The sequence below is a fragment of the Helianthus annuus genome, chromosome 17, assembly GCF_002127325.2.
Source record: "Helianthus annuus cultivar XRQ/B chromosome 17, HanXRQr2.0-SUNRISE, whole genome shotgun sequence".
NCBI lineage: Eukaryota > Viridiplantae > Streptophyta > Magnoliopsida > Asterales > Asteraceae > Helianthus > Helianthus annuus.
This window is the reverse complement of record NC_035449.2, coordinates 143,034,929-143,048,215: the sequence shown is the minus strand read 5'-3', so window position 1 is coordinate 143,048,215 and position 13,287 is coordinate 143,034,929.

Below are 13,287 nucleotides of genomic sequence, written 5' to 3'. Positions count from 1 at the left end.
CAAGCATGACATGATTTCGCTCCAAGTTACAAATGAAATCACACATGGGGATATATATACTCAACCTGATTCCGCTCATATGGCTGCCATATAAGCGAAATCCCATGTGACATATGAGCGAAATTACCCTAATGACCTAAGAGCGAAATCCCCACTACCTAATAAGCGAAATCATCTCTAATCTATGTACACATGAGCGAAATCTTATCATTAAACCCTAATTTGACTCTCAAACTCCAATCTAACCTATCTAGACCTAAGACTTATTGCAAACGTAGTCAACAAACATCTCGTGCACCAACAGACTCCCCCTTGGATGTTGACGAAGTCTTCGGCTCCGAGTCTTTAGTCTTGGTCTTTTCTCCAACTCTGTCTTTTCATCATACACATTCTATCTTCACAAGTTCAGGATCTTGTCCTGGCTTCATCTTCAGACTCCCCTTTGACCGTTGATCCAGACTCCCCCTTTCACAGACTCCCCCTCTTAATATGCTAGAATCTGAGGTCTTGATCTGGTTCAAGCTTTAACACTTAGCTTCCGTGGGAATGATGAAGTCCAAAACCTGTGTCTCAAACATCAAACATTACACTTCTATCTTTTTAATAATAAATCACAACCTCAATCAGCTTTAGAAATCCACTCAAGTATTCAGGTCCAAGTTAATAACCCTGATTACTCAATTAATCTACCAAGTTCAACTTAATGACCTTGGTTGATTATTGACGAATCAAACTGATTTAGTTAAACATTTTTTTAAACATTTTCTGAAAATAACAAGTATCAAGTTAATGAACTTGTTTTTGACTTTTCAGTAACTCAAACTTCAACAAGATAAGCTCTCCTCATTCTTCAGTCCAGAACCTCCTGCATCTGCTTCAATCTCTGAGAATCCAACAATCAATTCTCCACTTTGGTTTGTCGGAAAATAAAGCAGAAATAAAATCTTTTTGAATTTTTATATAAAGTTTCTAAACTACGAAATGAAATGCAGAAAACTTAAATTGCAGAATGTAAACAATGTAAACTATTTACAAACTTATTTTTGGAGAGCGTGTCAGGGAATCATGTCAGTTATCAGACAAGTTATCAGCACCATTAAGCTTTAATTCATACTCAGACTTAAACAATTCACCACGATTGTCGATATACTGATCCATCTTAAATTCTCACACAAAGTTTAATCTATTCAGGATACGATTTAGATGTATTATGAACTTAGCTCATTCATGTGTCCCACCTCTTGAATATACTCCCGTATCCAGAATCCCAATATTCAGTCTTACAGGTGAGTATACTACAATGATATCTGTACATAAATTAGGTAATGCGAGGACTGAGGGATCTCAGGTCGATACTTCCGTATGCGCAGAGAGATATCAGCTTCGACTTTTTCAGTATGTCCCCTTTAGAGGATCTTTTAGCTACAACAGCAATGATTATCAATTTTATTGTTTAATCAGCTGAGGGCTTATGCTATGTTTCAAGCATTTGCGGAAAGTATTATCCAAGGACTAGGTCAGAACTTCCATTCAGCAGAAGTCCCGGAATAATACCCCAGACATCATTGAGTATAAAAACCTAGTATATATCAGAATAAAAGACCTTTCAAACGAGATTTCAGGGGTTACCTATATATCCAAGTAGTGTTCCCCACGAATTTCGCAAGTTTGAAATTTTAAGTTTATATCCCGAATAAATCTACTAAATGTGCGAAAACCTATCGACACATCATCAGTGAGACTGTTTAACTCTTTATACGTTACAAATCTTTAGCATACTGTAACTGTCAAACCGATGTACTATCATTTTCCCTATATACACAAGCTCTTTTTCAAATTTTATATTGTTTTTGGATTTTTAAAGTTTTTACTGTTTTTGTATTTTTCTGAAAATATATCTATATACATATATCTACTCCCCCTAAATACCAAAACAGGTAAAAAATCGACAAACCATTGCAGATTGTTTTTCGTCTTCATCCGTAACAGTACTCTCATCAACGCCCACAATTCCATCCGACACCGAAAGAAGCTTCATACCATTCAGTTTTAACAAATATTTAAACCGATTTTTATCAAAAACTTTGGTATGCAAATCAGCTTTCTGTTCGTCAGTGTGGATTTTGTCTATTCGAATCAACTTCTTCTCGAAGCAATCTCGAATGAAGTGATGTCGAATTTCTATGTGTTTAGTTTTAGCGTGATGTACTGGATTCTTTGTTATATTTATAGCGGCCTCATTATCAACAAAAAGTGGTGTGTTAAGAAACTGCAAACTGTAGTCGCGCATCTGTTGCTGTATCCACAGGATCTGAGAGCAGCAACTGCTAGCAGACACATACTCCGCTTCACATGTAGATAACGCCACAGACGTTTGTTTCTTACACTGCCAGGTAACCAATCTAGGTCCAAAGAACTGGCATCCTGCAGTTGTCGATTTTGAATTGACTTTGCAGCATCCGAAATCCGAATCGGAATACCCTTCGAGCGTAAAGTCGCCTTTCCTAGGACACCACAACCCCAATGACGGAGTTCCTTCCAGGTAGCGCAATATCCTTTTCACAATAATCATGTGAGAAGCTCTCGGGTTAGATTGATATCTTGCTGCGAGGCACGTTGGGTACATGATATCAAGACGTGAAGCTGTTAAGTACATCAATGAACCGATCATGGATCGATAAAGTGTCTGATCAACCCTGTCTCCGGTGAGATCTGGGTGAATCCCATTATTTGTTGCAAGTGGGGTAGCAGCTGGAGTAGAACTTGACATCCCAAATTTCTCTAGAATATCACGAATGTACTTCGTCTGGTGAATGAAAAATCCCTTAGGTAGCTGTTCAACTTGAAGACTCAAAAAGAATTTCATCTCCCCCATTGAAGACATTTCGAACTTTTGCTTCATCACTGATTCAAAGTCTTTGCACAGACTATCATTTGTTGACCCAAAAATTATATCATCCACATAAATCTGTACTATCAGAAGATGACTATCGACCACTTTGGTGAAGAGAGTGGCATCCACTTTTCCACGAATGAACTTGTTGGCTAGTAGGTGTTGAGACAACGTCTCGTACCAAGCTCTCGGGGCCTGGTGTAAACCACACAGCGCTTTGTCCAATAAGTAGACCTTGTTTTTGTGGATTGGATCGGTGAAGCCCGGCGGCTGTCCGACATAAACCTCCTCTTTGACCTTCCCATAAAGAAACGCCGATTTTACATCTAGCTGATATACTTTGAAGTTCTTCCAAGATGCAAATGCCAGAAAAATTCTGATTGCTTCTAGTCGTGCCACAGGAGCATACACTTCAGTAAAATCAATCCCCTCCTGTTGACTAAAGCCCTGAACAACGAGTCGAGCCTTGTTTCGAACAACAACTCCTCTATCGTCTCTTTTACACTTAAATACCCATTTCGTATTGATTTTCCTGTGACCATCCGGCAAATCAACTAACTTCCACACTCTCAACTTTCCAAACTGACTTAACTCTTCTTGCATCGCAATGACCCAAGAGTCTTCAGTAAGCGCCTCTTTGTAAGTTCGCGGTTCGATCTGCGAAATAAAACAACTTAATGAAAATTCAGTTTGTAAAGGTGCTACTGTAGAATAAAAACATGTAAGGCCATGGTCAATTTGACGTCTCGTGCGAACGCCTGTTTGTAATTCTCCAATGATTAACTCCTCTGGATGGTATGAAAGAGTTCGTGGCATTACTTCGCTTGGAACATCTACATTGCCCTCCAGATCAGTAACATTCTGATTTGCATCTTGTTCACCAATTTGGTTTGTTTGACTTGAAATCTGGATCTGCTCCCCCTCAGAATCTGAATCACCATGATCAAATACTGGCATGTTCTCAGCTTCTTGATCATCATTTACTGCCGACTGATTACCAGGAGCAACTTCATCATCATGTTCACCAGCATTGCTAGGACCTGCTTCATCGTCATTTGAAGTTTCCCGTGGTCTTCTAGAATACTCAGCTGGGAACCTTTGTTGCGACTCATATTCACGCAAAATATCCAGCTCATCAAAGAAATCCTCATCTTCCTCTGATTCTTCTCTCATGTCAAACGAATCCCACAGTTTGTCATAATGATAACGCCATGAATCTCCAGGATTTTGCGGCGGCATAGTATAACCTTGACATTCAACATTTCCAGCTTCAATAATCCGCTTCTCACTTGGAACGAAGACACGTCGCATCGGATTTGCATAACCAACAAATATTCCCTCAATGCACTTCGGACCAAACTTTCCATGAAGCTCTATAACAGTACAAGGTGACCCGAACGGTTCTAGATACTTCCAATTCGGTTTGCGGTTATTGATTAGCTCAAAGCATGTTTTGTTGAACTTCTTGACAGTGAGAACCCTGTTGAGCGTATAACATGCGGCGGAAACAACTTCAGCCCAAAAATTAATCGGTAACTTTGAATCTGCGAGCATAGTTCTAGCCGTCTCGATTAGTGTCCGGTTTTTGCGTTCTGCGACTCCATTCTGCTGCGGAGTGTACGGAGCACTAAACTCATGCAAAATACCTCTTTCATCACAAAATTCTTCCATCTTGCTGTTCTTGAATTCAGTACCATTGTCACTACGGATTCTTTTGATACGCCTTTGGTACAGATTCTCAATTCTTTTGAACAACGCCATCAAACTGTCAAATGTTTCGTCTTTCGTTTTCAAGAAAGAAACCCACAAAAATCTGGTATAATCATCAGTAACGACCAAACAGTAGTAATCTCCTGTAATACTTTTGACATTCACAGGACCAAACAAATCCATGTGAAGTCTTTCCAGAGGTCTCGAAACTGAATTGACTTGCTTTGTAGGGTGTGACTTTTTCTTCTGCTTGCCTTTGACACAGCTAATACACTCCCCTTCCAGATGAAAACCTTTGACATGAACTCCTGTAACCAAATCGTTGTGCACCAAGTGATTCATCTTCCTTAGGTGAATATGCCCCATCTTGCGGTGCCACAATCTCGATTCTTTCTCGGTTGCTCTAGACACAAAACAATGAGCCTGACCCGTGGTTGTAGTAGCTACGCTCATATCCAACACGTACAGATCATTAACTCTCGGTGCCCTCATGATAATCCATTCCTCAGGGATTACAAATCCTAGTTTCAAGATCAAACATTCTTTGTCAGTGAAATGAGTAGTATACATCCTGTCACAGATCTGAGAGATACTCAGCAGATTATTTTCCAGCTCAGTAATGTAATTAACTCTCTCAAACGTCACAATCCCGTTGGATAACGTTCCTTCACCAACAATCCTTCCTCCTTGATTACCAGCAAAACCTACGTAACCACCATTTATATTTCTCACATCATACAGCAACGCAGTCTTCCCTTTCATATGCCTTGAAGCTCCACTATCCATGATCTATCTGGATACAAGTTTTGGAAGATCCTGCACATAACAAATTATGACTTAACCAACTTCAATAAAGATGTCGATTCATGCTTCGCGATCCAGGAAGCTCCGGCAATTCAAACTGTTTAGTCAAACATTGTATCCACCCAGGCCTCATCAGCCTTGGGTGTAACCTTGACTCTTGCAATTTGTATTTTGAAGTTTTCAGCCTTAAGAGGTGGAAAATTTGCATCATAATCAATTGGAATTGAATCCTCAGAAGGTGAAATCTTTTTCTCAGTTTTAGGTTTCCAAACTTGTTGAGATAATGCAACCCGCTTGTAAAATTTGTCATTTTTAGTTACCACTTTCTTTACGGGTTCATTTTTCACTTTGGTGTTGTCATTTTCACACTCTTTTTCTCAACAACCATTGGTGCTTTACCCTTCACATCAACTTTCTTCTGTTGAACCTTCACAGTTTCAGTCTTAGGCTTCACGTTGGTACACTTTCGTGCAATGTGATCAACTTGATTACATATGAAGCATGTTCGAGTATCAACTACCCGACTTGTGCCTTCAGACTGAGACTGTGAAGCTCTTTTCTCAAAGAACTCTTCATTCGATTTTGAAAAAATCTCTTTCTCTTCATCAGCAAGTGAACTCGAACTGTTCACAAACTTTTTCTTTTCAACAAACCTCTTGTTTTGAACTTTTCTTTTCTGATAATTCCTACCACCCTGATAACCTCCCGACCAGTTGTTTCAATTGTTATTATAAAAACGTGGTGGATTAACATGTTTTTTGTAGTATGATTTATCTTTCACAAAACTCATTTTTCTCTTTGTTTGACTCAGATTGTTCACTTCTGACAACTCAACTTCAACCAACTTGAAAACGTTTGTCAATTTGTTCATATTTACATTCTCAATCGGAAACTCTGAATCCGAAAACAACTTATCTGAACCCAACATCTTGTACATGACAAGATTTGATTCTTCATTTAAGTTGTTCTTGGACTTTTGCTTCGGAATGTATTTGTCCAAGAAACACCCATCTTCCTCAGTAGTGTCACTATCCGTTTTTAGCACATTTTCAACAACACCTTTTACAATATCATTTTGGACACTATCGTCATTGGAAGATGTGAACGTGACATCAATTGAATCCGGAAGTTTCATTTCACTTTCTTCCTCGATTTCAACCAACCCAGATTGCTTTTTCGTGTAATTATCCAAAATCGGCAGTGGAACTCTATGAAAACCCACCCCGGTTCCATCAGAATAAACATCTTCGCCAGCTTTGTTTTTCCCGATGGGTTTGGAAACAATGTGTTGCAAAACAAAGCTTGCGGAGTTGTAACTGTTAAGCTTCAACTGGATTCGCTTATTTTCAATTTCAGCCTCTTGAAATTTAAGTTTCAGTTTAGCAATTTCATCCAGTTGTTCGTTGATTGATTCTTCTTTTACTCTAAGCACTGCTTTTAGTTGAATGTTTTCTTTATAAGTTTTACCATTTCGATCATCATTATCTTTCATTGTGCTTTTGAGTTTTCAAACTTCTCAGAAATCTGACGGTTTTCAAGAATTAACTTTTCATTTCTTGTTTAACTCTTTCATGATCAATTTTATCATTTTCAATTTTGTTAGTTAACTCTTTTATCCATTCAGTTGAAGCTTTAATCATCTTGTCACGATCAAGAATTTGATCCTCAATGCTTCTGACTTTTGCTGTCAGATCTTCAACTTTCTTACCGTTGAGATACGTGACTGTGTTACAAAATTTGCATTCTTTGATGCAATTTTTGCAATCAACATTCCCATTGACTTTCTTACATGTTTCAGTCGTTGACGTGTTTGAACTGACCTGGCTTTTAGACTCAGACACGGAGTTAGAGTCTACCTCAATCGCCTTAGCTGCCAGCACCTTGTCAGCCATCTTTTCGAGATTTTCAGCAGTCAACTCCTGAGTAGTGTCAATGATTCCAGTGTCAACTTTCTTTGACTTCTCTATCTCTTCTTTCTCCTTCTTCTCTTTCTCTTCTTTCTCCTTCTTCTCTTTCTCTTCTTTCTCTTTCTCGTCTCCAGTTCCCCACCATTTATTCTGCCAATAATCATCATCAATTTTGAACTCATTGATTATAGCTTCTATATCAAGAGTGTTGTGATCAATAGCAATGTTTCCATATGGGTCAAGATAACACTCCCTGTCTAGATCCCATCTTCTTGCTCTTTTCGCTTCCAAATAGATACCAGATATTCTAGTGATTCTGTTTTCAGCTAACATTTTTCTGTATCTATACTTCTGCTCTTCAGTTCTGTTGTCTTTCCACGGAACAGGTTCATTCTTTGCCATGAAAGCGTAACCAACCGCATCTTCCTCCGGTAGAACCTCTTCACTCCAGTCATACCCCTCATCATCGTAAATTACTGCAAGAGCTCTAGATTTCTCTCTGTTGTCTTCAACCTGCTTCAATCTAGGCGGCTCAGATTTATTCTGGTGATAAATTGCCTTCTTGTAGTAATCCTCTCTAAATGGGTTCTCTGACTCATCAGCATATGCGTTTCTGCATTCTCGCTTGAAGTGACCTTTCTGCTTACACTTGAAGCACGTCACCTTGGACTTGTCAAACCCCAACTTGGTAGATGGACCACCAATTGTCTTCCTGCCGGTTATTTCCATGAAACGTTGTGCTCGACGAACAACACTGGCTATGCACCAACGAATGTCGATCAGCTCCATTTCTTCAGGATCTATTTGATCATAATCCTCTTTCGTTAGGTTGGTGTTGCCTATCTTCCCTGCTACTAACCCTTCATACGATTCCAACACAGATGCTAGAAAGATCATCTGCTGTTTAGCCGACTCCTCGTCAAAATTCTGAGCATTCTTTAAGTCTATTGCGATGTTACATTGAAAACGATTCTTTGCATCAGAATGGCTTGCAGATGATGAAGATCCACTGTGATAACCACTGTGATTTCCACTGCTTTGACTGCTTTGACTTTCTTTGCTAGTTGTGGACACATTCTCAGCAGAAAACGCAGTCTTGGGAGAAGTTGCTTTTAGCATCATGCTTTTTGGATAATACAAATCCAAATTCTGCTGGTAGGATGAGTGATTGACTTTGAATGTCTTCTTTAGTTCCAACTCGTGACTCTTGAGTTTCTCAATCAGCAGATCAACAGTCAACTTTTCAGGCTCGATAGTGTTCTTCAGCATCAGCGCATAATATCTCCAATCCATCTCGTCTGGCAATGAATCGAACAATTTGTCTACTAGCTCATCGTCAGGATACTTAATTCCATGTCTAGCTAGTTCCAGCTTCAGGTGCCCAAACCTCTCGATCATTTTTGAAACTGATTCATTCTTTAAACACCCAAACATATCAAACTCTTTCCTAAGTAGTTTCTTTTTGTTTTTCTTGATTTCTTCACTACCTATACATTTCTTTTCTAATTTTTCCCAAAGATCTTTAGAACTAGAGTATTCGATCAGAGAGATTATATCTTCACGAACAGATTGAAACATCAACGCAATACATTTCTGCTCAGCAACACACGATTCTATCTCTTCAGATGATGATAAAGTTTCACCCTTTTTGTTTCCATTATCATAACCATTTTTGAGATTCTTCCAACTAGGAAACGCAAACGCCATCAACCAATCTTCGAATTTCTTTGCCCACCGACTATAATCCTCGATAGCCATCAACTTCGGCGGTTTGTTGTAAGTTCCGAAAGCACTTTCAACCTCCAACGCATCTGATAATTTCTTCTTGGCATTTAACGGGTTCTCATTGTTGTTGCTTGTAGATGTATCGTCCCCCGAATTTCCAGCAAATGCGTACATATCGCTAAACGGGTTCAAGAATATGTCATCCATCTTGAATGTACCTGAAAGATCAGCAAACACTTAGAAAAATTTTCGAAATTTTGAAAAATAGTGACACAAAAGCGAAATCACCAATTTGTCACAATAAGCGAAATCAGTCAATGACTGATAAGCGAAATCAGTAGTATGTGACAGATAAGCGAAATCAGGAATGATCTAAGAGCGAAATCAGACAAATTATGTCCTTATCAGCGAAATTAGACAACTGGAATGTCCTTATCAGCGAAATCAGGCAACTGGAATGTCCGTAAAAGCGAAATCAAGTTTTTAACCAATTTTTACTATTTTTAAGCCGTATTTTAACCTGATTCTTTCTAGGGTTTGTTATTACTATGTTTCACACGTTATATTCAAAATTTAGGCCATTTCAACCGTAGGAACCAGTTCAAATCGAAAAAGTATGAGAGAAAGTGAGTAGAAGTAAGAGAATCTGGTAGAATCAAGCTGTAGTAGTATGAACTCCCCGTCCTGAGCTCTGATACCACTTGTTGGACTGGTTTGCGACCCTAAATAGTCAGTAGAGATCGTTCATCTTTGCGTATAAAGGCGGAATCAATGTACACAAAGTAACAACAGCTTTTCCTCTTTAATTCCTTCTATATTGATGCTTTCTGAATTGATTTTGATAGAGTTTCGTTACCACAAGCATGACATGATTTCGCTCCAAGTTACATATGAAATCACACATGGGGATACATATACTCAGCCTGATTTCGCTCATATGGTTGCCATATAAGCGAAATCCCATGTGACATATGAGCGAAACTACCCTAATGACCTAAGAGCGAAATCCCCACTACCTAATAAGCGAAATCATCTCTAATCTATGTACACATGAGCGAAATCTTTTCATTAAACCCTAATTTGACACTCAAACTCCAATCTAACCTATCTAGACCTAAGACTTAATGCAAACGTAGTCAACAGACATCCCGTGCACCAACACTTCATAAATTTTGTTACTTATACTTTTCATCTTTCGCAAATTTTCGTTTTGCGTATAGTTCTAAATTTTTCGAGTTAATACGACGTAACGTGCATGTGTGGTTCAAGGTTTTTACCTCTATTTTTCCATGTTTGACAGGTTCGTTGCAACACACATATCATAGGCCGAGTCAGTGTTGGTGGTCGATGACGGTTTTTGACACCGTTTTACGCCCCGCCGCAACGCGGGGTGTGCTTTGGGGGTTTTTCAAAGAAAAAATGGTTATGCATATGGTTGTCGTAATGTTGACTTTGGAGGTTTTAAAAAAAAATGATTTTTTTTACTTTTTATCCAAAAGTATTTCATAAATTACTTTTAACCCAAAACTATTTGTTTGTTTACTGTTAACCCAAACTTTTTATCTTTTTCAATCTATTCTCATAACTTTTTTTACTTTCAACTTTGGTCCTTTATAGTTTTTATTTTACGCAAATTTTTCGCTTTATGCTTGGTTCTAAATTTTGTGACTTAACACATCGCAACGTGCGTCTTTGGTTTAACGTTTTTACGTTTCGTTCTGAATTTTGCGAGTTAACATGACGCAACGTGTGTGTGTAGGTGAACGTTTTTACATCGTCTTTTTCCCCGTTTGACAGTTTAACATAACGTGCGGGTCCTAGATCGACTTAGTTATAACTAAAGAATCCCCGCCGCATTGCGACGGGTCTCAATCCTAGTTGTATTTAAATATAATGAAAATTACAGAAATGACCATTGACCAAAGCCACTTTCAGATTTGCCACCTCATTCATCCTTGGGGCGACACATCAAGTATGAGATGCGTCTATTTTAGTGTTTGGCAAATGGAAAAGTGCTTTTTAAAATGACTTTTAAGTTGAAGGAAAATGAGTTTTCAAGAAGTTAGTATATTGTGACTTCTTGGGCAGCTTATAACTTTTCAAACTTCAAATTACCAATATACCCCTTAATCAAAAAGCCAATAAGTTATTGACTTATGAAAGAATGTCCATTTTAGTCATTTTACATTAATAAGCTAAGCCAAACACTTTTTAAAAAACAACTTATTGACTTATTGGTTTTTCCCACCCCATAAGCTAATCCAAACGCTTTTTTTTTAAAACTCCTTTTCAAAAAAGTATTTTTTTCCCAAAAGTCCTTTTTTCAAAAGTCTTTTTTAACTCTAGTAAGCCTAGCCAAACATGCCCTCACATACACATCTGTAAAATAAAGAAATGGAGATAGAAGCGAGAGAAATAGAAAAGGCGGAGATGGAGGGTGCTAGACTAGATGAAACCGATTTCATTTCTATCAATTTCACGTATTTCTTTAATTCGTTAGTAAGCACGTCCCACAAATTGGCACTTGCTAAGAGAAGGTGCGCGATTTCTCTAACTTGTGGTGCAAGTGCGAATTTTGGTGCAGGTATTATTCATGGTATTAAATACCCGTCATTTAAAAGACATACCCGTAACAAACATACAAAAAAAGATTAACAATGAATATAGATGGCAAGATGATACCAGGTAACATTTCTTACTGTCAATATTTCTATTGTCTAAATTTTTAGCGACCCTAATATTATTAGGTGGCAAAATGTTAGGTGAGATTGGTAAATTAGGTAAGTTTTGGTAACAAAAGAAAAAAAAAATTGCTCTACATAATCTTGAAAATGATTTGTGATAACCGAATTTTGTTTCATATACAAATTGAATAAAATAAATATTAAATAATTAGCAATTACAAACTATGGGAAAGGTTTAAATGAGAATACTAAATATTATGAGAACGATGAGAACGAATGATAAAACCGCAAGAATTTGGTCAAAAACAATTCAAATTCAATAGTTTTTTTACACTTATCATTATTATTCGAATACAATATAAGAAATTTAATTTACACATTTAAATTTACGTGAATCGTAAACTAAGAAAATTGACACCTATGTAAGTTGGTATTTACACATTGTAAATTTGTTATATTTATACGTGTAAAAAATCTAATTAAGAAAATTTACACATTATTTGATGGTGTAAATTCTTTTTTTTAATGTTGTACTTTAATAATAATTACAATGAGGTTTGTATTTAAAAAATGGTTTTGATTGTTTTTTTTTTTCATTCGTTCTCAGGGTTCTCGTAATATTTAACGTTCTCAAGATAACCCTCCCCTATAAACCATTATGTTTTAATATTGTTGCTATTTTTAATTAAGATATAGGATACGAAAGTTGAAATAAGATAAAGAAGAAAAAGAATATTAGGTTAATAGAATTGTGACGCGTGAATAACTGAATAATAAATTCATACACCACCATTACAATAAGGGTATGTATGGCTAAGCTTTTTGAAATAACTTATTAACTTATTGGCTTTTTGGAAAAGTGAGTGACTTTTTGACTTATTGGTATTTTCCCCTCACATGCACCCTCATTGCCAAATATCATTTTGAAGCTTATTACTTTTCAAACAACCAATAAGTCAATAAATTGTTTCAAAAAGCTTAGCCAAACATGCCCTAAATACAAACATCCACCCTGATCATCGGCTCAGCCCTAAGGTTTAGCATCACTCTGGTTGTCATTGGAATGTTCCTCTCACCGGAAAGGCAAGTCGACCCTCAATGGAAAAAGACGGGATCAGACCCCCATCGTCGGCTTCAACCGATGAAGCTTCTTCAACCAAGGAAGCTTCGTTTTTCCAACCGATTACAACCTAAGGCGATAATTGTGTTGCGCTCTATAATAAAAAATTGTGTTGCTCTCTATAATAAAAACATGAAAAACGGAAGTGGGGATGGAAATTTAATATCCAGTCTTTTTATATGTAACTTTTTTTTTATTTTATTATTAAGGGTAGTTAGGTCAATTTTACATGCATCTATCAGAAAATTTTAACACGCATTTTTAAAGTTGAAAACTAAAGTTGCAATCTATTAAGGGGTTAAATTTTGAGTTTAGCAGAGTAAGGATTGCTATTCAGTAGGGGTAGCGGCGCAGCTTGTTGCCCGTCTACCTGCCATTAGTTTGTAATCGTCTCTGTTTGAAAACATTAGTTGTGAATCTGTTTCCCTCTATTGGTTTCAAAAC